Source organism: Jaculus jaculus, chromosome 6, assembly GCF_020740685.1.
Source record: "Jaculus jaculus isolate mJacJac1 chromosome 6, mJacJac1.mat.Y.cur, whole genome shotgun sequence".
Classification (NCBI taxonomy): Eukaryota; Metazoa; Chordata; class Mammalia; order Rodentia; family Dipodidae; genus Jaculus; species Jaculus jaculus.
The window spans coordinates 122516250-122540614 of record NC_059107.1 but is presented as its reverse complement, the minus strand read 5'-3'; the positions used below and the strand labels follow the sequence as shown (position 1 = coordinate 122540614).

The 24365-nt window shown below is 35.8% G+C and overlaps 1 protein-coding gene across 5 annotated transcripts in view; it reads right to left on the bottom strand.

The window, feature by feature from the left end:
* Positions 1 to 24365, bottom strand: part of Syt1 (synaptotagmin 1) — a 572391-nt gene that overhangs the window by 462384 nt on the left and 85642 nt on the right. For 2 of the 5 annotated variants that reach the window (XM_045152840.1, XM_045152838.1), the window contains exon 2: positions 3937 to 4037. The exons of 2 other annotated variants lie outside the window; for them this stretch is intronic. The gene's annotated coding sequence lies outside the window, so the exon portion shown is untranslated. The remainder of the gene's footprint in view (positions 1 to 3936; positions 4038 to 24365) is intronic. One more of the 5 variants, XM_045152839.1, reaches the window with a different exon arrangement.

Sequence of the window (24365 nt, the reverse complement as noted above, 5' to 3'; positions counted from 1 at the left end):
ATAATAAAACATTTGAAAAACAACCAATTTGAAAGTTATGTTCTACTAGTCTAAGTACAATCTTTCAAACAAGCTAAAAATAAGGGTGCTGTAATTCTTTCCATTCTTTTTAAAAGATTGTTATGGATTCTTGAAATCAATTTAAACAATTCCTATTCTTTCATGGCATATTTATCTATAAGGTAAGTTAGCCCATATATATATATATATATATATATATATATATATATATATATATATATATATATATATATATGAATGATATAAATCTGACCATTTTTCTTGCTTAGACCCTTGCCTCAAAGAGTTTACAGTGTAGGAAGCAAGAATAAATTTTATGGGATAAATATTCTCTGTAAAACTAAAGATGCTTTTGCAGTCTTCCAGTATCTGAGAGTGTCATAACATCTTGTCTTCTGGTTTAAAGGGTAGTGCCCTGCCTGCTAAATTGCTGGTAAGCATTTACTTATATTAGAGCTTAGCATATTAAACTAGAAAAATCTATCTAGCTTATTGGAGCTAAAAATAAAACCCTGAGAAATTTCTCCAGATAATCTAGAAAGGTCCACTTGTGAAACAATGTTGAATTTTAGCCCCAAAGATTTAGCTTACAGGTATCAATGGTGTATTTTTGTGGATGCCCACAGGAGTTGTCTCAGTGGGAACCACAGCAAGGACATGTTGGAATCTGAACTTATGTTTGTTAAATATTTAAAAGTGTAAATGAGGACTGGAGAGATGGCGTAGCGGTTAAGCGCTTGCCTGTGAAGCCTAAGGACCCCGGTTCGAGGCTTGGTTCCCCAGGTCCCACGTTAGCCAGATGCACAAGGGGGCGCACGCGTCTGGAGTTCGTTTGCAGAGGCTGGAAGCCCTGGCGCGCCCATTCTCTCTCTCTCCCTCTATCTGCCTTTCTCTCTGTGTCTGTCGCTCTCAAATAAATAAATAAAAATTAAAAAAAAATAAATAAAACTGTAAATGATAAGCTGATCATTTAGAAAGGTAAAAAAATATTTAAATGTGAAAACAATGATACTACAAATTATGAATTGAATGATTTTTAAATATGATAAAGATCACTGTATATTTAATAACAATAGAAGCTTTTAATTAATATATGTGTCCTTAACATTATTAGTTAACAGTAAATATTGAATTTATAACTTCAAGTCATTAAGCTCCATAGTAACACAGAAATAAAATATACAATCTAAAATGTTTTGTACAGTCCCAGGAAAAGTAGATATGATGGGGAATAAACTGAAATCCAAATTTTTAATTTACTTTCAATATTTTGATTTTGATTTCAAGTTTTACTATGCTTTGCTATAAGCTCTTTTATTACTTCCTCAGGGCAAGGGTTACTAAGAATTGCAACTACATGATAAACATTTTTTATGGTGTGTCCAGAACCCACTTCCAAAACATTGAGGTCTGGCATGCAATCTTGGAACATTTATTTTTATGAATTAGTTTCAGGCTATTTTTCAAAAATCTGTGAATAAAACATGAACAAAAAGATACCAAAGTAGAAGAGAGAAAAATAAAAATATTTTAGGCTCTGTATAATAAGAATTACACTAACAAGTATCAAGCACCTATTTTTCATTATGGATGGTTAAAACATCTATTGCCATTAATACTGTTTTAATAATTATTTTCTATAGAATTAAAACATTATCAAGCATTTTTAAAACCAGTTTGTTTGAATAATACATGCAAAGAAATAATTGCTATTTTGGAAAAAACGTGCACATTTTGGCCATAATAACTGTGATTATATGCTGTAATATTTTATTGTAAGAGAGAGAAATGGAAAACTTAAAGTGCTGAAATACTTTGTTTCCAAAATATAGGCCTACTGAACATATTTATTTAATAAGTAGGTGAACTTATAGGAATCTAGAGTTCTTATAGTTTATATACGTACTTATATACTGGGTATTCTGTGGCCCAGACTGACCCAGAATTCACTACGAGGCAAAGGCTAACTTTGAGTTCATGGTGATACCCCGGTCTCAGCCTCCCAAGTCCTGGCTTTATAGGCATGAGCCATCACACCCAATTTTTATATAGTTTTAGTATAGATAATGCTGTAGCAAATTTCTACCTGGGGTCTTAGATAAAAGTAGTGCAATTAGGGCTGGAGAGATGGCTTAGTGGTTAAGCGCTGGCCTGTGAAGCCTAAGGACCCCAGTTTGAGGCTTGATTCCCCAGGACCCAAGTTAGCTAGATGCACAATGGGGCACACGCATCTGGAGTACATTTGCAGTGGCTGGAGGCCCTGGCGCGCCCATTCTCTCTCTCTCTCTCTCTCTCTCTCTCTATGTCTCTTTCTCTGTCTGTTGCTCTCAAATAAATAAAAATAAAAATAAACAAAAAAGTAATGCAATTAACTAGTTAAGACAAAAGTTTACTTGCTAATGTTTATGTAGTTACCTTCTTATTGTTGGGACAAAATACCCATCCAAAAGCAGCTAATGGAAGGCTTTTTTTTTTTTTTTTTTTTTTTTTTTTTTTGTGGACTACAGGCTTGAGGGGAAACTTCATGGTGGCACTGGAGATTGCAGCATGATCTGTTTGCAGGTGGTAAACAGCAGCAGTAGAGTGAGCAGAACTCTATCTAGCAAGGGGGAACTTGGTATAACACCCCTAAGCCAACTCCCTGAAATATGCCTCCACCAGCAAGGCTCCAGCTCCCAAATGAACATCAGCTGGGGACCAAACATTCAGAACACATGAGTTTATAGGGATTGTCTGACTCAAAGCATCACAACTTTATCCTTCCTATTTACAGTAAGAGTTACATCAAAGGTAATGCTAGGAACACAGGAGTCCAAATACAAATCAGACAGATAACCTAATCACAATCACCCCCAATTTACCTCATAGAATTGTGTTTATGCCTAGTGAAAGTATGTTAGAAATTTCTTGATCAAAGGATTAATTTGATTGGTCAATGAAGAGTCCGAGAATGGTAATTGAATTTGATGGCATTCATTAGCTGAGATATTCAAGCAACTACTTTACAACCCCAATTAGGTAGTCTAACATATGTATAAGTCACAATGTGATATATGCCCTGCACTGTTGGACTAGGCATATATGACAGAGGAGATGTACCATAGCACAAAGAAATGTCAGTCTGATGTAAATTCTGCTCTCTCCTCCTGCCCCCACCAGTCATCTGTGCAGAATACCACAAAAGCACAGAGGCAGATGCGATGGCATATTCTTTTAGAATGCAAGGCTGCTCGACATCATCTGCAAATAATGAACCATGACAACTTTGGATTTGACAAAGTACAAAGTGAGAGGGGAAAAAATCCAAAATGTTATGCAAGTGGCCAGCACCCCACCAACCAAACTAGCATTGCAAATGCATTGAAACTTGTCAGAATTTCAGACTGACAAATACTGAAGTCCCCTTAATATACTAAAGTGATACAGTTTCTTCAGTGTCAACTTGATTGAATTTAGGATCACCTAGAAGATTGTTACCACTTGCATCCAAATGTGTCTGTGAGGGTGTTTCCACAGAGGATTAACTGGGGAGAGGAGCAGCGTACTTAATATGGATGGCACCATTTCACGGTGGCTGCCAGCAGTCCAGGATGGAGTAAGGGGAAAAAGAGAAAGCTAGCTGAACACCAGCATCCTTTACTCTGCTTCCTAGCCACCATGCTGTGGAGTTAACCTTTCTGGTCTGTGTCCCCTCCCCCAACTATAATAGACTTAATCCTGTAAGATCCCTAATGATTCAAAGGAATGATCTTATTCTGTCTTGTTTATATATGACATTTTGTCCCATCAATGAGAGAAAATTAACCAATACATTTCAACTGTCTGCAGAGATGTTGCCTCATACATGGCATGGACGGGAAGTGAGTTTACCAACACCAACAAAAAACCATCAATATTTCTGCTGATTTCAAATACCTTAATCAGACAGCTCAAGGGAACTTTCCAAGAGCAAAGCAGCAGGCGAATCTTCTGGTCAGAATGTGGACGGTGGTTGCTCAGCTCTAATTCTTGTCTTCCTTGGGAGAGAGGATACAAAGAATCCATGAAAATACTGACTTGCAGTTTTCACATGCCTTAACTATTGACTGGATATAGACTTCTGCTTACCACTTATTATTCACTCCCTGCTCAATTCCTACTTGTGCCGGGTGCTCCTGGCTAAGAACCAATGAGTATACATCATGCTGACATAAACAGATCTAGAAGAATAAACGTCTCAAAACAGCAAGTTTTTCATATTCCTTCTGACATCTACTGTTCAGTGGCATTGGCCCATAGAGGAGGCCTGTGCTGCCACCAAAGGCCCCGGTAGAATTACCAGCAACAGGAAATTATCTTTAACAGTTCACACTTTGTTTTGCTAACAAGACTCCACGTTAGGCTGCTGGGGAGCTGTGCTTCTCTGCCAGGGTTTCCCCACCTTTGTAGAATTATTGAAAAATCTAACTGAATCTATTTTGAACTGTGAATCTCTGTGAACAGCAGCAGCTGCAGCCATGCTAATAAAAAGGAGAGGCATTACTATGTACCCAGGAAGGATATTGAAATAATCCACAGACAGAAGAATTGGAGGAATGATCTTCCTCATGTTTTAATAGTTCCCTTCCTTGCTTCCTTTCGTTATCCATTGTTGTTTTATTCATCTCATCTCTCTTTTCCATTTTTTCCTTTTTTCCCTTTTTATACTTCTTCTTTGTCCCTTTTTATACATTCCCTATCACATTGATCTATTTTTGATATAAAACAAAAATAATTATACCTCATACTGTAACACACCAAATCTATGGTTTTGTATGAACACTTAAAGTAATAATTTTAGAAAATAAAAACTCAGTAAATGACAGTAAAGGAATAGAATTATTCAATAAATATAAAAACATAGGGATTGAGAATTCAGCTGAAATTTGAATGGAACATAATATAGACCATAAATTTATGAATATATCAATTTTCAATTAAAATACATTTATATTTTAGGAAATAATCTTGGGCTCAGATACTAAGCAGATTGTTCTACTTGTTTTAAAGTTTGGTTTCCAATTCTCTGGAGGAAGCTTACATGGTAACACCCTGTTATTGAGGGTTCAAGTTTTCCTGCACAAGATAAATGAATATGTAATTCCCTGTAGCTATTATTATATTCTGAAATGAATTTTGTAATTTTTCTGCAATTATTAAGCAGTTCTATTTGCCAACTAATGGACCAGGACTATCCTGGCATAAACCCACAAAGGGAAATTGGATGGTTTAGTGGATGTGGGAAAACCATAGGGAAATTGGATGGTTTAGTGGATGTGGGAAAGCCATAGTCCTTGATTTAAAGTCACTGATGCTGCTGTCAGCATTGTTCACCAAGTGGATTCCCAGCTATGCTTTACTGGTGGAAACAGGCAAGAAATCATTGATTCCAGCTTAGGTTGCATCCAAGAATTTGTTTAAAATCTGTGATTTAGCCAGTGAAAATTCCCTATTTTGGACTTTATATTTGGGGATGGAAAGGTCTTGGACTTAAGAAAGATAAATGATTGTTTTTTCCTTCTGAGAAAAACGACAGATATGGAAATATGAACATTACTGTAATTGATCAGGGTTACAGTGAGATTTGGGGTATGACAGGCAGATGAACACTCTTTCCATCCCCAAGGACATATGTAACTGCTCCCTCTGAGAGAAGTATAGAACATCACCAGTGATACTGTGTGTTGGGGTACACACGTGTGTGGGGGGTGTGTATGTGCACACATATGTGCTCATTCACATGAATATCCTTTAGAACTAGACATGAAGTGGCTACACAATAAATTTCTGAGCTATTGCTACCTGGAATTATTTAACATAATTGTACCCTTCACAACTGTATCATTTTGCCACAATAAATCTAATTACAAAGTGGCTTTTCCCTCCAGAATACATGATAAACCTTTCTCTCATGGCTTTAGGCCTCCTAAAACACTTGCTTTCTCAGAGAGGATTGCCACTAGAATCAGAATCTCCATGATAGAGAAAATATATGAGTAAGCAATGCATACCCATTCTGGAAGCCAAGCAGCAGAGATTAAAAGCCATCTGTCACTGGGACTATGGGTCTACACACAAGCAGTAGACTTCCAGCAGAGTCTGCAGCAGGAACAGTGTGTAGCATAGATTTCAAAACACAGATTAAACTAGAATCATTTGCACAGTCACATGGTTTAAAGGATATTCCCAGTTCCCATTCAACCTGCTTGGCCATGTGCCAAATAAAACCATGTGTTGTAAATGGAAGACATTTCTAATAGAATTCACTCTAATTCTCTCAGGAACACTTTTCTAAAGAACTGGCTTATATCTGGTGAGGTTCAATACACTAAAAGGAAAGAAGAGCTGCTTCCATCCCAACCCTAGCACAGGAGACTCAGTTGATTGCACTCAGAATGAGATATCAAATGTGTTTACCTAGTAAACAGATGTATCATGAATTTTAATGAATTACATATGAATTGTATTAGTATTCCAAATACCATTAGCATCCTAGAGGAATGTATTTGAGACATGTTTCGTTCCAACAAAAACAGTCCACATTATTTCTTTATGATGTCCTTAATTTTGAAACATGTTCATTTTTTCCCCACATCATTTTAAAAAGGCTAAGGTATAATGCTTTAATATGGAAGATTAACTTTATAGTACTCTATGTAGGGTAAAAGATTCAGTGAACCTTAGAAAAGCAAATAGAAATGATCAGGTTAGCATGCATGACCTTAGGTTCTGGCCTCATTGATAAGCAAATCAGAGACAATAGGCCAGAAAATTGTTTAAAACTTGAACATGTAAAGATAATTACACTTGAATATGAATTTTAAATAAATGTTCTACCAGACATTTTCATGAAAGAATCTTGTCTGCAACGGGCAAAAGAAAAATGTAGGAGAGGAATTGGTAGAGCTGGGGTTTGATTGTGCCTTAAAACTGTTTGTTGTTCCCAATAGAAGATATAACTGGGGTAGGGGAGATGGACCAGTTGATTAAGTGGACATACAAGCATAAGGGCTGAAGTTCATATCCCCAGCCTCCACATAAACTCTGGGTGGGCTTTGCAGATCCTAGAATACAGAAAGGAATGAGATCCAACTGGCAAGTTGATTAGCTGGACTAGCTGAATTTATGGACTTTGGGCCCAGGTGAAAAACATTGCTTCAGTAAAAATAAAAAGACATGACAGGGGACTGAGGAAATGGCTTAGTGGTTAAGTCATTTGCCTGCAAAGCCCAAGGACCCCAGTTCAATTCCCCAGGACCCACGTAAGCCACATGCACAAGGGGGCAGATATATCAGGTGTTGGTTTGCAGTGGTTAGAGACCCTGGCATGCCCATTCTCTCTTTCTCTCTATTTGCCTCTCTCTCTCTCAAATAAAAAATAAAAAAATATTTTTGAAAAAGACATGAGAGACATTAGAAGACACTCAGTGTTAATCTCTGTACTCCAAAAGTTCATGCACATGTACATGCACATATACTGCATGCATACACACATACCAAATGGATACATACATGTACATATACCACATACATACATGCATGTATGCATACCATGTGCATACACTCATGCATATGTACTACATGCATACAGACACAGACAACTTAGAATTAAATATTTTGTAAGTTGTACTACAGAAATAAAACAATCATAGGAATTATTTATTTTTTGGTGCCATTACAATTTGTGAAGACTACATAAAATTCCAAGTTTGTAAATTCTAAAATATATTTTAAAAATTGTGTTTATTTATTTGTGTGTTTTCACCAGAGTCTCCAAAAGAGCTTCACTATTTCTATCCTTGAGAAAAATGATTATAAACAGAAATTCAGTTGCCAAAACTCACAGCTGGTTGGTGGCATAAATGAAATCTCATTCCTATCTTTTGCTTGTTAATGGAGTGCGAACTTCCTTGTTCATTACAGACTCCACATTGCTTCTGCTATTATGCATTGTCCAAGTCCAGCCAGAGTAACACATTCTTCTATTTAGAAATTCAGAGTTGAATTAACACAGAATACTTAGAAAAGGATTGTTTTATCATAAAAATTAGGATGTGTTTGATTTTTTTAACCATAAATGTATAGAATCTGTTATACTTTATAAAGTGAGATTTAAGATATGAGAGATTCCATATAACTTTTCTTTGTAAATTTATTAGAAAGGAAGTATGAACAACTTTATTCTCTTGTCTGGCTTTACCTGTTGAAAAAAAGCATATGCTTTGTTTTTATAAAATTCTAAAATGTGTTTCAGTGATGAGGTGTTGGGGGCCTCTGTGTTTCTGGCTCTCTGATTTGGTAGGAGTTGATTTTTCTGTGTTGATCTTCTTCATGCTTGTGCTGGTATCTGGTTCACCAAGAAAACAGCAGAGACTATGCTGTGCAGTTTTAAAATTGGTTTTGCCAGATATGGTGGTGCATGCCTTTAATCCTAGAATTTGGGAAGCAGACTTAGGATCGCTGTGAGTTCAAGGCCACATTGAGACTACATAGTGAATTCTAGGTCAGCCTGGGCTAGAGTGAGACCCTACCTCAATAAATAAATAAATAAGTAAAGCTGGTTTTGTTCAGCTGAATGCCTTCACTGTTTGTGATTCTTAGTGAAAAATATGCATTTTTTGTAAATTCACTATAAAACTTGGTTTTGAATCATTCAAACAAAGCTGAAAGCTCTTCATAAAATAAACTTAGTTGGCAAAGTCATCTAGTCTAAATATTTGCTAAAACTCTCCACCATAAAGGAGGAACACATGATCTAGTGAATTTTAGAATAGTATACTTTTACCAGAAAACTCAGAACATCAACTAGCAACAGCTGGTCATTGTGTCAATTTAGGTAAACTGATCCAAAGTGAAGGAAATAAATCTGGGAAAGCACACAAGCATGGCAGCTCTCTTTCTCTCCCCCACTCTGTCTTGGGAAGCTAAAGTCAGAGTAATTAGTTTCATGCCAATAACCCATAGGAGTCAGTCACAAGCCTTATTTGAATAAACTAAGGGATTAAAACTTTACTCTCCATAGCAATCGACTGCTAAAGTTGTGGACTTAATGACATCTATGTCTGGATGGGAAGGGAGAGAATAATTTGTAGCTGAGATGAGAATTCAGTGAAGCAAAAGGGAAGAGCTGGCAGCATTGAACATGTGCTTAGCCTTTCCTCAGTTTCTTATTTCAAAAATACTCTCCTCAAAAGTTTTTCAAAAAGCATACTTTGCTTCCAGAATTAAATATTTAAACTTTTAAATAGTGTGACTATTTCCATTGATATTTATTATAAGTAATTTAAGAAACATGGCATGAATCTTAAGTGAGCAAATCTTCTGAGTAACATTCAAAGTAAATGGTTGAACTAATCTTTTAAAAACTTTCTGTTCTTTTTTATTAATTTGTTTATTAGGACTTGTTCCATTGTTGGCTGTTAAGGCATTCTTTTTATTTTTTCATACAACTTGAGTTAAATTCCTGGCTCTAGTATCTTTCAGCTATAATTCGTGATTTCATCACAGACACACACACACACACACACACACACACACACACACACACACACACACTATAATACCAAATTTCCAACATCACTCTTGTGAGGACTGAATAAATTAACCCAACTAAAACATGGATTTTCGCCAGGCGTGGTGGTGCATGCCTTTAATCCCAGCACTTGGGAGGCAGAGGTAGGAGGATCATCGTGATTTGAAGGCCATCCTGAGACTACATAGTGAATTCCAGGTCAGCCTAGAATAGGAAGTGAGACACTACCTCGAAAAAAATAAAAACAATAAATTTTTTTTAAATGTGAATTTTCATAAAACAGGAACAAAAGTTTAGAAATATCAACCTTATAAAAAATGTCAATGTATACCAATTTTGGTTGAATGTCTATGATTGTCTTCAAATAAATACATTTAAATCTATTCACCTTAGAGAAACCAGGTTGGAGATGTTGGCAATAAGGTCACAGTAAATAGGATTTTAATTAACATAAAAGTTTGTATACATTAATCTGAAAAAGCATATTAATGGAAAAATAAAGTTATAACATGCTCAAAGTTTACTATTATGCAGCTATTCATTCTGCACAAACATTTACCATGGTGTGATATTTTACTTTACAAAGTAAACAACAGAAGACCCAAGTGAGGAAATCTGACACAACACAAAAGAATAAGAAAGGCTTCTACTAATATGGATTGTGAGAAAATTCAACTGTAGTCTTCATACATTACCTACTTTTTACATTGGTATATCTTTTAGGTATCAGTTGAGTAATAACAACATAACATGAGTAAAAGATAACAGCCTCAACTCAACCGAACAGTTACAATTTATCTGTTTCTTTAATCAATTTAAAGTTCTACAATTTACTCCAGTACTAAGGCAATTCAAGATTCCATAATATTATTTTAATTTTTTAAATTAAGAATATGCTTTGTATGGAGACATCATGTGTCACATGCTTCTAGAGTTTGTTTGCAGCAACAAGACTCTGGCATGCCCATACACACACACACACACACACACACACACACACACACACACACACACACCCTCTCTCTCTCTCTCTCTCTCAAACAAGTATCTACAAAATTACTGGTGTACTCATATGCCAATTATCCTAATATCATAACCATTACCATCAGTAACTCTATTGCACTCAACCCAAATTTCCAAGTAGTGATTTACTCATAGATATCTTGCTGTCATATTATATCCTTAGACCACAAATGAGAAGTTGCATGCTTTTCCCACACCATTTTCTTTATATCAGTGTCTGACAAGAAAACATGCATGTATCTTTGATGTCTCATCATTTTCACTTGTACATCTGATAAAGTGTTAACATTGATGTTCACTGACTAATTCAGAACCATTTCATATTATTACCAACATGTGCTTTAACTTTGTATCTGATGTCTTGCCTTTAATATCCTGTCACTTCTAATGTAAGCTCCACATTGCCTGCTAGCCTTGCACTCTCTATACTAACAGAGCCCTTTCTATCACTATTAAAGCACTCACTTTATCCTCCAAAATACTTCAGTGGATGGCATCCATGTCTAATTTTGCCATCAGATTATTAATTCCTCAAGGACATAGATGATATCTTAGTATTTCTCATATCTTCCACAGTGTTACCTTGACCACAATTTGAACTCAATAAATATTTGTTAAACTAAGCTTACGATGTGTGAGAAAAAAACAGTTCAGCAAATGTGCCATCACTCTGCCAGGCTTCTAAGGTGACTGCTTCTACTCTGACACAGGAAAACAAAATGGCATTGTTGTCCTCAACAATTCATACTCAAATATCAAGTTATATTTTATTTATTCCATTGATATTTAGGTTTTATGTAAGGAATTGTTTAATAACATGGAATAAAATATAAAGAGTTTGATGTGTTATGTAAGTTGAAAATAATGATTTCACTTAAATTTATTTATTTTTATATTTTATCTTTATTTATTTATTTACTTGACAGAGAAAGAGGGGGAGAGAGAGTAAAAAAAGAGAAAGAGAGAGAGACAGAGACAGAGAATGGGCATACCAGGGCCTCCATCCACTGCAAACAAGCTACAGATGCAGGCACCCCCTTGTGGATCTGGCTAACATGGGTCCTGGGGAATCAAAACTGGGTCCTATGGCTTTGCAGGCAAATGCCATAAGTGCTAAGCAATCCTTCCAGCCCCAAATTTATTTATTTCTTAATGAGTGTCATTTTTACAGGTTTCATATGTATGAGAAACAGGAGTAGTTTTTTTCTCCAAAATAATATCTGAAAATATAATGGTGGACAGATTTACCTATGTGAACATTAAACTCATAATTCTGAGTTTAGGCTATTATTCAATAAGTAAGCACACATGTGACTTACTTTGTGAGTAGGTTTTTTTTCAAAAATATTTTATTTACTTATTTGCAATAAGAGACAGAGAGAGAGAGGAAGGGTGAGAGAGAATTAGAATGAATTATGGTATTCCAAGGCCTCTTGCCACTGCAAACAAATTCCAGATGTCTGTGCCACCTTGTGCATCTGACTATACATGGGTACTGGGGAATTGAAACTGAGCTGGAAGGTTTTTGCAATCATGTACCTTTAACTGCTGAGCCATTTCCACAGCCCCACTGGTATGTTTTCACTTATACTAAACTTACATAAGGGATATGACAGAAATATTTAATATACACCTTATAAAAAGCTAAAACAATGTAGAGTAAGAGGAAAATACTCTATAATATTTTAGGTAAAATAAATCAGCATGATGGGTAAGTGAAAGGTTTTGGGTCCTTAGAATTAGAGACTTGGAATTAACTGGAGCTTTATTGCTACCAGTTTAGAACACTTGAGGCTATTTTCAAACTCCTTTTTCATATATATTTGTTTTTCTTTGTTTGCTTTTTGTTTAGCTTTTGACATAGGATATCACTCTAGTCCAGGCTGACTGATGATCTGGAACTTATTCTGTAGTCTCAGGTTGGCTTTGAATTCACAGGGATCCTCCTACTTGGAATTAACTGGAGCTTTATTTCTACCTTCTTGAAGCTATTTTCAAACTCCTTTTATCATATTTATTTGTTTTTAGTTTTGTTTTTGATGTAGGGTCTCACTCTAGCCCAGGTTGACTGCAACTCACTCTTTAGTCTACAGCACCAAAAAAAAAAAACAACAACAAAAACAACAACAACAACAAAAAACACCAAAAAAAAAAAAACACCAAAAATTGCTATGAAGATATAACTGGGCTGGAGAGATGGCTCAGGGGTTAAGGCACTTGTTTAAAAAGCCAGAGCCTGGGTTCAATCCCTAGTATCCAAATAAATCCAGATACACAAAGAGGCCCATGTGCCTGGAGTGCATATGCAAAGGCAAGAAGCCCTGGCACATCTATGTCTATATTCTCCTTCACTCTCTTTTGGTTCCTTTGTCTCTCATCTATCACTCTCTGCCTCTCTATCTCAAATACAAACATAATTAAATACATAAATTTAAATACCACTTAAAAATAATATATATCTGTGTTAAGTTTTCAAAATTCAAAGTCAATGGGGATACTTAAGTTGTCTGAGAGAAAACTGGTTGCTGTTAAATTATCATAATTTTATGTTTAGATATGGCATAGTAAGTAAATTTCAGGGTCACAATGATGTGGAGTAAAGCTTTCATTTATTTCTAATCCTGGTTTGTTAGTTTCCTTGGTTCACTAGAGTTTACAAAAAGAGAGTTACTTATGATCCCTAATGTAGCAAACTTAAAACCACTGTGACAAAGGAAATCTTCAATAGTCTAAACAATGGACTTCAGGTTACAGAAGCACTCTCCTTTAGAGTGGTAGAATGAAGATATTAAAGTTTAAGTTACTACTGGGTGACAGATACATGTTGGACTATTAAAAAAAGAATCTTCATTGTTTTTCATTGCTTTCTTCTTTTACGCATGCTTTACTGCCAGTTTAAGTTGCCACAGACTCCTGGGCTGACAGAAAATTTTGTGGAGCAACAATAAACTAGTATTTTTAGTTCTACAAGAAAACACAGCAGATTTTTCTTTACAATTTTAGCTAGCCTAGCTTTTCTTTGAAACCTTTTGAACATATCCATCATTACAGTTATTCACATCTCCCACATTTAACCCAACTGGTCTCAAAGAGTCTTCCTGCATACCAAGAGTATACTAGACCTTCTTTTAATAGGACCTTGAGAGTGCCATCTATAATGATATTTTAAACTTCTGATCTTTTTCAGTAGCCTGGTGTCCCTGTGGCAGGGACCATATCAGTCTGTTCCTTACTTGTACGAGCACATCAAATGTTTTCATTAGTTGAGGAAATCTCCTTCTCCTCTCCCTCTTCTTCCTCCCTCTGTTCTTTCTTTCTCCCTCTTTTCTTCCCTGTTCTTCCCCTCTTCCTGGGGTCTCACACACATATGTATATGTATATGTATATGTATATGTATATGTATATGTATATATATATGTATATGTATATGTATATGTGTATGTGTATGTGTATGTGTATGTGTATGTGTATATGTATATGTATATGTATATGTATATGTATATGTATATGTATATATATATAATTGTACATATATATGTACAATTTTTCTATTATGGGCACACTTAGAATGGATACATTATGTGTTGGTACCATCTTTTCCCTTGTCCCTTCCTCCATTCTGCTGGTGGCCCTCAGTGGAGTTGCTGGTATTCCCCATAGGGTTGTGGGTTATACACTGCAAGAGCAGTAGTCAGTTATCTGGGTGGGTGGGGATGCCTTTGGGTATGATGTCCCAATCTGTAAATCTTACAGCCTTTCTGCCTCTTCTGCAAAATTTCATGAGCTGTGGTAGGTGTGTTTTAATTCTACTTCAGTGATAAACTCTACTTGTATTTTTATTCCCTTACTTCCTATGACTGTTTTTCTACTTCTCCTGGTGAATGAAGAAACATGGTGGGAAAGTCTGAAAGTCCGAGTCAGAAAGGTGTTTCTCATTTTGAAATTATACACACACACACACACACACACACACACACACACACACACATATATGTGTATATATAACTGCTTAAGAAATTAGCCTTTGCTTTTCAAATTGTATGCTGTCTATTGGTGCTATGCACTTAGTGGGAGAATATATGCCAAAAAAATCATAAAATTCATTCCACTCTTTAAAATTCTTACTTAAAGAAACCAAAGCTATCTAATAGATGAATAAAGGAATGGACTCAAACATGGTTAAAATACCAAGTCCTTAAGATGTATTTGACTTTCACTTTTGATTTTCTTTCAAGGCAAGCAAAACTTCCAGCAGAGGATGTGAGTGGTAATGTCACCATTTAATTACATTTCTTTACTAACATATTGACTATTAGACTGTAAAATAAATGAATTTTTTTGAAATGTATAACTGCAATTTCTTTGACTTAATATGAGAATTTTGCAGCACTACTCTGGAGCTCAATTCTTTGTGTGGCTTGGCTTTTAATTTTCAAAATCACCAGTAGTGCTTCTTTGTTTCCTGAATCCTGTCCTTTAAGCTCTTTGGAACAACCTTCTGCAGACACAGAATGGCTTCATGTAACTCTCTGATCACAATGTAACATTCAAATATACTCACGGTTCTAGAGACATGAAGACACTTCCACTTTTATCTCATTTTTCCACTGAGTCAGTTCCTTGCTTAGATAGCTGGCAGTACCACTGTGTTTTTATTAGTTTGAAATGAGATAGACATCAGTAGCATTTTGTGATCTGTACACATATTTTTAAGAAGCCCTCATATCTATCATTCTGTATTATGAACTAAAATCTGTATGTTTGATTTATTGTTTCTTTTTAGGTGTCTCTTGTTAGTATTATCTACTTTAATACTGAGTTTATGAACTTCTCTCTTTTGTGTTCCTGTAGGAAAGCCTCTCCAGTGGAAAATGCCTTCATTTACATTTTAAAGTAGCAGTACCAATTCACAAACAATTTCTTTGTGATGCCAAACGTACAAGGAAGGATTAAAGATCACTAGAAGCTCAAAATAAGTGTATTTTATGTAAAGAGCCTTTTGATTGTAAAAGCTGAACACAATTTCAATGGCTCTAAATAAACACTTGAATTTGCTGCATACAATTTTATACTTAATAAATGCTTTAAGCATGTGTATGTTATAAAACCATCTTTTCTCCCCAGCTAATTCAAATAATATTTAAGAGTACAGACTAATGGCTGGAGAGATGGCTTAGTGCTTAAGGTGATTCCTGTGAAGCCTAAGGAACCAGGTTCAATTCCCCAGTAGCATGTCAGCACAGGTGGCATGTGTGTCTGGAGTTCCTTTGCAGTGGCTTGAGGCCCTGGAACACTTAATCTCTTTCTCTCTATCTGCTTCCTTCTCTCCCTCTCTTGCTCATATGGATCAATATAATATTTTTTTAAAAAAGAAAATGGTTGAGATTCCATTTTATCACTTTAGAGAAAACACACATGCACTACATAACTGACTAAATAAATTGCTGAAATAAATGATAAAATGAAGTTGATAAGTAACATAAGAATAAATGTATATAAAATAATTTCACAAATATTCTAAAAGTAAACTATAATGAGATCTTATATTCTTCTGAAATAATATTATAAAGATCTTTGAAGCTTTTCACACTGGCACAAATAATACAAAATTAATTTCAGCATAGAGTACTTCCCGTACTTTAAAATTATAGCTATAAGTAAGCATACAATCAGAGTAAGAATCAATGCATACTCAAGGGAATGGTGGTGTATACCTTTAATCCCAGCATTTGAGAGTCTGAGGTAGGAAGATCACTAGGAGTCAGCTTGGGCTATAGACTGAGTTCCAGGTAAACCTGGGATAGAGTGAGACCCTGCCTTAAAAAACAAACAAGTAAAAAATAATTAAACAAATAATGAAACAAATAAAAAGAATTAATGCATATGTTGTGGCCCTGTCTTTGGCATATATTTCAATGTATCTGGTAGGGAATGGGTATTCATTTGAGCCAAAATGAAAATAATTTTTAAAAAGGCAGGAAATGATCCAAAAAACAAAACTGCTGCTCTGCTTGGGTTTGTGAAACAAAATAAAGGGAACTCTAAAGTATTTGTTGATTACTTGAGTTGTAAAAATGGTCTTGTGTTTCTTTTGCTTGGAGTCATGTGTGTATCAGGAGTGTAATCTATATAAATAATACATTTTTAATTTTTGTTTTATTGAGATAGGTCTCACTCTAGCTCAGGCTGACCTGGAATTTACTATATAGTCTCAGTTTGGTCTCAAACTCTTGGTGATCCTTCTACCTCTGCCTCATAAGTGCTGGGATTAAAGGCGCACACCACCATGCCCCACTACCATAATCTTTTTATTAAAGAGTATTTGGAAAGAAAAGATAGGCTTTTAGCTCAATTTACCATTATCTTCACAAGAAAAGATTTGAAATATACTCCAAATAACTTATTTTCCTTATAAGTTACAGTGCAAGTGATAGGAGACAGAAATTGGCTAGGCAACTTAAGGGTGTTGAACCCCATAGTGAAAAGCTTTCTTTTGACTAAGTGCAGAATTGTCCTTGGGTAGGAAGAAAAAATAGGTCATTGAATTTTATTACAAATCAGAAATGTCAGAAGGATTTAGCCTTTTTTTTCATTCTTGCCCCCTTAGGGAGTCTATCCACTCCATTTCTAGAGAATTAATATTCTGAGAAGATTGCCCCTTTCCAAAATTTCTGACCCCAGACTCCTGACATGAGGCATAAACTGGCCAACACAGCCACCTTCCCATGGGGCTCATAAAAACCATGAAAATCTGGTCCTTAGCATATAGCTATCTGGGCTACTCCACATAAAAATAAACAACCTGCGCCTCAAGGTGGGCTTTTCAAACCCCCTCTTGTCTTTCTGGGTAAGAGTTTGCCTTCTCTCATCAGGCTTCTGAAATACCCTTTTGCCTCCCTGGGCAAGAGTTCACCTTGCTTCCTTCTTTTATGTTCTAGGTTTACAACCTTTTCTCTCCCCCACCTCCTGAAAAAGCTGTGAGCTACAATAAAACCTTTCAGAACTTTATCACCTGGACTGCAGATTTCATTCTTCCAGTGCTTAAGACAAGGTCCAGGAACACCGAAATTATTGGTGCACTGGTGTACAAGGAACCCCCCCCCCCGGCAAATTCCTATATCACAAGTATTATAAGAACCTATGATCTCAAATAAAGCCATGCAATAGTTAAATAAGAGGAAACTGAGCACAACCTTGGTCTTTTGACCCTCCTACTGCTTCTTCTCCAGTGATGGGATTACAGACATGTACCACCACACCTGGTGCATGTAGCACTGGCAATGGAGCACAGGTCTTCAAGCATGCTCAGCAGGCACTCTACTCAGAGCCATAAATCTCTCATATGCATTTTTCTTTCAAATTTAACTTTATTTTGAAACTATTGTTAATGTAGCTATTTCTTTTTAAATATTTTAGTTTTACTTTTTTTATTTAAGAGAGAAAGGAGAGGGAGAAAGAGAGAGGGAGACAGAGAGAAAAAGAGAGAAAGATAGAGAGAATGGGCACACCAGGGCCTCTAGTCACTGCAAATGAACTCCAGATGCATGCCCGCCCCCCCCCCCCCCCCCCCGTGCATCTGCCTAACGTGGGTCCTGGGGAATCAAACCTGGATCCATTGGCTTTGCAGGCAAATGCCAAACTGGTAAGCCATCTCTCAAGCCATAATGTAACTATTTCAACTGGTTTGTTTAATTAATGACAATTAATAAAGTTTTCAGTGAGTATAAACTCATTGAGAGTAACACTAGATTGAAGATACGTTTTTAAATAAGGTTAAATATATGCTCATGTTGATAAGGCATAACTTTCTGTAGCCACTGGTCATTTTCATATATTTGAGCTGCACTGATATCTGTTTTCTGATCATACAATTCTTCAACCACAGGTCAATAAGGAGATTTTTCTATCATCATATCTCTACTTCAAGTTCATAATGCTAATTTTATTAACACAAAATTAACCAATCAGAATAATGCAGTTCTGTTTGGCTGACACATTTTCATTTGTTCATTCAACCATCACTTGTTGAGCACATTCTGGGTTTTGGCTATGAACATCCAGCTATGAAGAGATACTTCCTTCTGACCTATTAGGTAGCTGACACTCAGAGCAAAGACAGTTTTGAAACTTTGGCAACAGAAATAATGTAAAATGAGTTTTAAAAATGATTTGTATCAGCACTAGAGCAGTGGTTCAAAAGTTAGGCAATCAATAGTTAAAGATATTTTTGAATTGTTTTGATTATACTTATGTATCTGTATGTACATGTAGATAGATGTGTCTTCTGTGTGTGTGTGTGTGTGTGTGTGTGTGTGTGTGTGTGTGTGCGCTATGATATGTATGTGGAGGTCTGAGGACAACCTTGCATGACTGCCATCTTCCTCCATCATGATATTTTGCTTTAGTCATTTTGCTTCTCGATTTTCAAGAGTCTACAGGTCTATTTCCATAGCTGTATTTGATATCACAGTTATATGTATCTCTTTATATCAGTTTTATGTTGGGAGTTGAATTTGGACCAACAGGCTTCCAAGCAAGTGCATTTAACCACTAAAACATCTACCCAGGCTTAAAATGTATTTGATATGATAAAATGTTTATAAAGGGTTAAAGAGATGGTTTAGCAGTTAAGACACTTGCTAACAAAGCCTAAGGACCCAGGTTTGATTCTCCAGTACCCATGTAAGGCAGATGCATAAGGTGGTGTACGTGTCTGGAGTTCATTTGCAGTGGCTGGAAATCCTGGTGTGCCCATTCTCTCTTTCTCTGTCTGTCTCCTTAACTAAACTAATAAATTAAAAACAAAACATGTATAAAAATGTTTAGAAAAATGTATAACTCAGATGTAGTTACGTTCATATCTCATGATTTCTGAATAATAGAAAACATTAAAATGTGTCATTAACAAGGAAACCAAATGAAAAGTCCCTCCAACTTTATTAGAAAACTGTGCTGCTGGGGAAATGTTCCATTTCCATCTGCATCTCAAATTGTCCTTATGATAATCAAGGGAAGGCCCTATGAAAGGCACAACTTTCTGGGTTGAAGCCATATTTTCCCAGCTGTTTCCTTTCCGGATCCATCTAGTCATACCACAGGTCAAACCTCTGTAAACAACACAGTGTAAATTACTGCTAAAATCCGGAACCGACATGCAATGGTTCTTTACCTTCACTAATTTTATAATGAAGAAAAGTTTTTTTTTTTCATTGTTGATGGACATTTTAAGATTACAATGCTTGCCAGGACTGTTTTAGAGTTTGGTCTCTATGCTGGACAGATATAAAAACCTCCTGAAGTTTTCCTTTCTTTGCAGAGGGAATAATAGAGATACATGATCAATCAGTCCTCAAGTGATTTTCATGGGGTCTATCCTTCTAGCTCATAAATGGGGAAGACGCTGAGGCTGCAAGCTGTTAAATACACTGTCTGTTATGGAAGTAGAGCTGCAGGACTCAGGCATCGATTTATCAACCATACCTTATTTTAATATATTATAGTTATTTCTCATAATTTTGTGAAATATTTATTAGATACACACAATACCATTTAGTTTATTGATATAGACACACTTTTATTACTAAGGGGCTCTCTCCCAAATCACTGCACATCTAATTTCCATTCAAAAAGAAAATCTATGTTCAATAAAGAATGAACATTTTTATTTTGTAATATTTTATTTGATCATCCAAGTTTGTATCCTTGTCCACATACCATGACCCCTTAACACCAAATCATTTTACACAGATAGACTCCTTTATTTTCAGCCAAGGAAAAAAATTCATCTCAAATGATGAGTATGACCTTAAAATTTCAAAAGATTCAGGAAGATACAGTCAACCTGTAAGTTGATCATAGCACAAAGAACAGTGCTATGATATTTTCCCCTTCCCCTGGAAACTGTTAGACATGGATAGGGAACCATTATTTTCTTCCTGCTCATTAAAATGATCCCAGAGCCAGTGATTACCTAACTAGTATGGATGGAAGGACTATGTTCCTTATAATTCAAATGATGAAACCCAACCCCAAGCTGATCTAATGAAAAGATTGATCATTTGGGAGCTGGTAAGTTTATGAAGGCTCTAACCTCTGACTTGAGATTAGGGCCCACATAAAAGAGATCTGGGGAGTTGATTTGTCACCATTATGGGAAACATAGGAGAGATGCCATATATGAGGAACAGGTGTTTAGCACACACTGAGTGTGTCGGTCCCTTGATATGGGACCTTTCAACCTACAGAATTATAAGCAAGATAGTTTTGTAGTTTATAAGAATTTTATTATTTGAATGGACCAACAAATAAATCAAAAATCTGTATAAATTTACATGACAGATAATAACATGCTTCTCCCCAAGGCATAATTTATTTGAAGCTACTCAAAACCTTATAAAACCTGAATAGGGTGTTCGGATACTGTAGCAGACAGATTCAGGTTCGCTGAGATGAACTTCCAGACCAGGCACAGTTAGGGAGGAAGGGATATTTATTGAAGCCTACAGATCCATAGGAAGTTCCACAAATGGCAGAAGAAGCTGGCCTGTCTTCACAGGACCAAGCAGAGAGAGAGAAGTACAAGCCTAAAGATCAAAAGCCACACAGCACACTTCAGGAACTCCAGCTAGGCACACTTTGCATATCTTTGGATTGATATCTGAAACCCACCACCACACTTTAAGATCCACACAGAGATGCTGCCTCCAGCTAGGTGGCTGCAGAATGCAAACTACAAATATCTGAATATATTGGGGCCATCTATTCTATTCAAACCATCACAGATACAGATTAAACAAAACTTAAATTATGTCTTGAATTCTGATCCTAATGAATTTTCCAGATGTCACCTCTGTAGGCCATGATGCATAGCAGTTGGACAAAACTACACAAAATTCCTAGGCTAAATAATAGTTAAACACTTGAAATACTATGTTTCTTTTTTAAGTATTTCAAAATATATTGGAAAATCTATTTAACTGTCATATCAAAATGAAGCAGCATTAATGATGAGAAAGGATGAAATAAAAGGCCATGAAATGTGAAATTACAAAACTGAAAAGACAATTTATAAAGGTGTATGAACTGAGTGTCTGTATTCACAGTTTCCCAGTCTTCAAGGTGCAGATAAAGATTTTAATTAGCTCCCTTGAAAACTGTTGTTAACACTAAAATAAAAATTCCATAATCACTTCCTTTTCACACAGTCCTCAGGATGATCCAATATCCCAAAATAGAATTTAAATTCCTGATTCACATTGTAAAGAAAGGGCAATATAATAAGATAATGCTGCATTTAAGTACATTTTAACAAGTGAACATTTAGTATTTAAAACATGTATGACTTGCACATTTTATTTTTCTCCCATGTGACACAATACTAACTTTAAAAAATAAATTTATTGACAAAAAGCTTGCCATGGTGATACATGTTGCTACTCCCACCACTTGAGAGGCAGAGGCAAAAGAATAAGGTTTCAGGATGATTCTTGCTGTACACTAAATTGGAGGCAAGCCTGGACTACATGAGATAATCTCTCAAGAATACTAGCAAAACAATAATAAAATATGTAATCATTATTTGCAGTAACACATATTTTTGTTACTGTAAAAAAAACCCTTTATTATGATTACTTCATGCACAGTAAATGGCTGAAACCTAAATAGGTTCAATGTTAAGATATTTACATACATTCTCTCTCCTCTTGTTCTCCCCCTGCTCCACTCTCTGTCTTTCTGTTTCTACTTGTCTCTAAACTTTCTATGTATAATTATCATAGTGTAAGGTAGTCAAGGAAACATATCAAACACTTCTTTAGGTCAGGACTTCATTATGTACTTAATATTTTGATAATTTAGCTATTACAATTTCAAGTATAAAATTTATATTAATCACCAGATAGCAAGTAAACGGACTTACTTATCAAACCCATGTTCATTTAAGTTCAAGAACATAAATAATGGGATAACGTTTGAGTTGGTTCTGCAGGTATAATTTGCAGCAACTTTATTTTCATGGCCTAGGTAACTTGCAGATTCATCGAATGAATCCTTATACAGAACTGTGCCAGAGAGTAAACAACACGTGCCAACCCGGCGGGTGGAGGGGACATGCAACTTAAAATGTCTAATTACACGTTTCACCTCGGCTAAACATTCTGAAAAATGGCATGATCTAGTCGCTAGAAGAAGTACCTCTGTGATTCTCTAAGTAGCCCAAGAATGCTATTAAATGCCTTTGCTTGAAATGTAATTCTGAATACTTTTCCTGCACATCACTAATGCTAAGACATAACTAATGAAGACATGAGTTGACATAGAAATATCATTAGGGATTGCTTTCTGTATCTTTAAAAATCAGCACTAAGGAGGAGCCCACCCAATTCAACCCAGCTAAGCAAGCTAATGAAAGCTCTGATCTACTGTCTTCTCCTTCTCTTTCCCCATGTTTCTCACTTTTTTCACAACTTCTCCATGTCTCACCTTCTTTCCTTCCTGCATTTTCTATGAAAAACTACAAAACTCCTTTTCCCCTATCAAAGTAAAATTTGTGTTTCCTCAGCTTCATACCATGCTTTTAGTTTTCAAATGTTTCAATTTTGTGCTTTATGGATGCCTAAAATTCTTCAGCCATTGCTTCTGATGGATTACTCCAGTATATTTGATGCCAAGAAAATTCTTCCACTCTTCAAACTGGCTATGATTTTAGTATTGGATGATGAGGATCCTATGCATACAATATAGGTCCATCTTTCTATTACGTACTTCCAAAAGTTAGAAAATCATGTGTGCGGGAAAAAAAAAAAAAACATGAATCAACTGCATCTAAAGTTCCCCTTGTAGCTATGATAGTCTTGTAGCTCTGGGAACAGTGGTGTTCCTGAGCAATGCATCTGCTCTGAGGAGGGTGCTTATTGTGAGGTGGAGTCTTATTCTAGGTACACACATATCCTTTCTCTCTCTTGCTGGCATCATTCATTTCTATTCTCACACTTTAGAAAACTTGAAATCTTGGCTTGAGAGAAGACCTAGTGGTTCAAACATTTGCCTGTGAAGCCTAAGGACCCAGGTTTGATTCCCCAGATCCCATGTAAGCCAGATGCATATGGTGGCACATACATATGGAATTCAGTTTCAGTGGCTAGAGGCCATGGCATGCCCAATCTCTCTCTCTGTCTCTGTCTCTCTCTCAAAAAAAAAAAAAAAAAAATAGAAGTTAGAAAGAAGATTCTGTTAAAATGGAAAACTTGAAATCTAACATTTATATAACTACACAATTTATTTGATTTTCAGATGCATTCATTAAGGTGTGAATCTTCACCAGTCATATTGATTTTATTCCCACTATTAAAGACTGACAGTATAGTGATAATGAAAAAGACCATTTTTCTTTTAGGGGTGAACTCTAAATATTTACTTAAGTACTAAGTGCTAAAATTAGAAATATAAGTTTCATCTGTGTGTTTTTGTCATTTAAAATCATTTTTTTCTTTCTTCAGTCCAACCTGATTTTCTTTGATATTATAATAATCAACTTAAAACAAAACAACAAAACTTACAGTGTACAAATATGTGATTCAAACATTCTACATAATTTCCTCTTAGGAAATACCACAAACACTGACCTCTTTGCATGACAGAGAAAGCATGTAACACCCTGAATCTGTATTGCAGTTGTCACTTTAGGAGAGTGGTATCTACAGGGCCCATTAAACCGCTGATTTATATTCACCTTGTATGGGAGGTGACCATCTGGTTTGCAGGAATAGGGTGA